At 56.6% G+C, this 3,672-nt stretch overlaps 1 non-coding gene across 1 annotated transcript; it reads left to right on the top strand.

Moving 5' to 3' along the window:
* The first annotated feature begins 3,167 nt into the window (after positions 1-3,167).
* TRNAE-CUC lies at positions 3,168-3,240 on the top strand. Its single transcript has one exon. It is a non-coding gene; the product is annotated as a tRNA-Glu (tRNA).
* The last annotated feature ends 432 nt before the right edge of the window (positions 3,241-3,672 follow it).

The raw sequence follows: 3,672 nt of genomic DNA, 5'->3' as shown, positions 1-3,672 counted from the left end.
ACGTGGGTCTGTCTTGCTTCCGGCTGGGTGCTCACTCCTCAGAGACTCGATGCCCCATGCGTGTTTCCCAGAGGGAAGCAGTGCCTCAGGTGCTGGACAAAACCGGAGCTTCCAGAACAGACACGGTGTGATGGAACAGAGCCAGAGGCTCTGTGTTTTAGTAAAACATATTTTACAGCCCTGTATTATAAAGCAGAGGGAAATGAGGACTCCTGTCACATGTATCCTGCTTCAGAAGGCAGACGATCAGCATCCGTAAACATTTTTTGTTTTTAAGATTTTTTTGATGTGCCCCGTTTTTAAAAATTATTTCATTTATTTATCTTTTGGCCGTGCTAGGTCTTTACTGCTGCACACAGGCTTCCCTAGCTGTGGCCCATGGGGGCTGCTCTGGGTGGCGGCACCCGGCCTCTCGTTGCGGAGGCTTCTTCTGTTTCGGCGCACAGGCTCTAGAGCATTCGGGCTCAGTGATCGTGGCTCACGGGCTCAGTGATCGTGGCTCACGGGCTCAGTGATCGTGGCTCACGGGCTCAGTGATCGTGGCTCACGGGCTCAGTGATTGTGGCTCACGGCCTCAGTGATCGTGGCTCACGGCCTCAGTGATCGTGGCTCACGGCCTCAGTGATCGTGGCTCACGGCCTCAGTGATTGTGGCTCACGGCCTCAGTAATCGTGGCTCACAGGCTCAGTGATTGTGGCTCACAGCCTCAGTGATTGTGGCTCACGGCCTCAGTGATTGTGGCTCACGGTCTCAGTAATTGTGGCTCATGGCCTCAGTGATTGTGGCTCACGGCCTCAGTGATTGTGGCTCACGGGCTCAGTAATTGTGGTTCATGGCCTCAGTAATCGTGGCTCACGGGCTCAGTTGCTCCACAGCACGTGGGATCTTCCCAGACCAGGGATCGAACCCCTGAACTGGCCAGGCAGATTCTTATCCTCTGTACCACCAGGAAAGTCCGACGTGAACCGTTTTTAAGGTCTTTATTAAATTTATTACAATATTGTGTCTGTTCTATGTTTTGGTTTTCTGGCCACCAGGCTTGTGGAAGCTTAGCTCCCAGACCAGGGGTTGAGCTCTCACCCCCTGCAGCAGAAGGGCGGAGTCTTAACCCCCAGACCACCAGGGAAGTCCCTGTAAACATTTGAAATTCTCATACCCCCAGTCTGAAGAGTTCTGACTCTCTAGACCCACCCCCCTTGGAGAAAGCGATGGCACCCCACCCCAGTACTCTTGCCTGGAAAATCCCATGGACAGGGGAGCTGGTAGGCTGCAGTCCATGGGGTCGCTGGGAGTCGGACACGACTGAGCAACTTCACTTTCACTTTTCACTTTCATGCATTGGAGAAGGAAATGGCAGCACACTCCAGTGTTCTTGCCTGGAGAATCCCAGGGATGGGGGAGCCTGGTGGGCTGCCGTCTATGGGGTCGCACAGAGTCGGACACGACTGAAGCGACTTAGCAGCAGACCCACCCCCCAACCCATTTGTGTATAAGCCGTGCCCTGAATGACTTTGTGAAAAACCGAAAACAGGTCTCAGGCCCCATCGGCCACGCGCTTCCCGGGATCCCTCTGGAGCACAGAGCAGGCGTCCAGTGCCCACGGCCTTGGTACCTGCCTCGGTCACGGCCTTTGTCACGGCCACGTGCTGACGCATAGCCACGGCCAGACCATCCGGGCAGCAGCCTTGACCTGTTCCCACCCTTCATGACCCCGGAGAGGGATGTCCTTGGCCTGCCCTGGCCTGGGGGTCTGCAGCCCCCTGCCCCACCAGGGCGTGTCCGGCCTCAGCCCTGCAGGCTGGAAAGCCAGGGCCAACAATGTCATTGTCAGCTCCGCTCGGCCCCGGTGCTTAGGGGGACATTGGTGACGGGAGGACCCTTAAGAGCCAGTAACTCCCGCTTAAAAAAAAAAAAATTATTTGTTTGGCTGAGCCGAGTCTTAGTTGTGGCCTGTGGGATCCAGTTCCCTGACCAACGATCGAAGCCTGGATTTGAGAGAGTGGAGTCTTAGCCACTGGACCACCAGGGAAGCCCCCCATCACACCCACGTGGCCACTTTCTCCTGTAAAGCTGAGCTGCTCTGGGGCCAGGCTGACTGCAGTCTCCAAGACCCCAGGCCCACTGCGCCGTGAGGCTTTGGGCCCTTCCCACTGCTCACAAAGTTCAGCTCCCCCACTCCCCTCACAAGGCATCCCCCCAGGCTTCTGCGGGCCAGGCATTTGGTTTCAGCAAGAGCTCGGTAGCAAGCTGATAGCGGCTTTTCACGAGCCATGTTATCTAGTAGCTACATCAAAACCACAAGCCCCAAACCCCAAAGGGGACCTCCTGCTGGAGGCTGCCTCCCTGCGGAGCCCAGCGGCTCCAGTTAGGCAAGATGCTCATGCCTGTTCTGCGCCCAGTGTCTAGAGAGGCTGCCCGGGCGCTGGGCCCCCGGGATAACCCTGACCGGTCAGCAGTGGCAGCAAACGGCAGGGCGTCGCGCCCTCTAGCTCCCCGCATGCGGCTCCCAGAGTGTGGAGGGCAAGCTGCTAACTCAGAGTTCACCAACCTCAACGTTCATCTCATCCCAAAACAGCCCCCGAAGTGACGCACAAAATAAACCCCACGGTACGTTTACCCCTCCCCCCTCCATGCCTGGCATTCCCCAGCCCCCCGGTCCTGTGGTAAGATGGGCATTTAGGTACCTGTATCCACAGGCTTGGCGGTGAAGCATCTGCCCACAGTGAAGAAGACACGGATCCAGTTCCTGGATGGGGAAGATCTCCTAGAGGAGGAAATGGCAATTCACTCCGGGATTCGTGCTTGGAGAATCCCATGGACAGAGGAGCCTGGTGGGCTGCAGTCCACGGGGTCGCACAGAGTCAGACACAGCTTAGTAGTGACTAAACCACCAGCACATCCGACAGGGAAATCAGAGTTGGAGGTCCCTCCTCCCAGTGTGTTCAGACAGCCCTCTGGGCCTTCAGTCCCCCTGGGACAGGGAGTCTTAGCCACTGGACCACCAGGGAGGTCCCTGCGGGCAGGTCACATGCTGGGAGCTTCCGTTTTCTTGTCTGTCTGCTCGGTGAAGCAGAGGTGACCCTTCCCCGGGCTGCTGGGAATGAGGCTGGGATGACGTCACCGATGCAGAGTGCAGCCAGCAAGGACCTGGTGCGTTATTTGGGAATTCCCTGGTGGTCCAGCGGTTAGGACTCTGTGCTCTCATTGCCGAAGGCCCAGGTTCGATCCCTGGTCAGGGAACTAAAGATCCCGCCGGCTGTACCGTGCGGCCAAAAAAAAACCCAGCACCTGGCACACCCACCTCACGGTCTGTGATTTGCCTCCTTACCCGTTTGATGGAGTTTCTGTATTCCAAACCTCCCCATTTTCCATGAAGTCTCACTGTTCTTGCTATTTCTCTGATTGGAAATTAAATTTCTAATGCACATCTCAAAAATTAATTCTTGCCTGCCCTCAGCTGCAGACGTTTTCTCCCTCTGCGTTCCTCTCCGGGCTTCGTCGTGTGAGCTTTCACGTTGAGGTCTGTTTCTCTGGCTGCACTGGGTCTCCACTACAGACCGGGTCTGCGTGCAGGCTTTGTCTAGTTGCGGCGACCAGGGCTACTCTTCGCTACAATGCTGGGGATTCTCACGGTGACGGCTTCTCGAGTTGCAGAGCACGGACTCTGGGGCG

The sequence above is a fragment of the Bison bison genome, unplaced genomic scaffold (assembly GCF_000754665.1).
Source record: "Bison bison bison isolate TAMUID 2011002044 unplaced genomic scaffold, Bison_UMD1.0 scf7180017864223, whole genome shotgun sequence".
Taxonomy (NCBI): Eukaryota; Metazoa; Chordata; class Mammalia; order Artiodactyla; family Bovidae; genus Bison; species Bison bison.
Note: the sequence above shows the minus strand (reverse complement) of the source record. Positions and strands in the feature narration are given on the sequence as shown.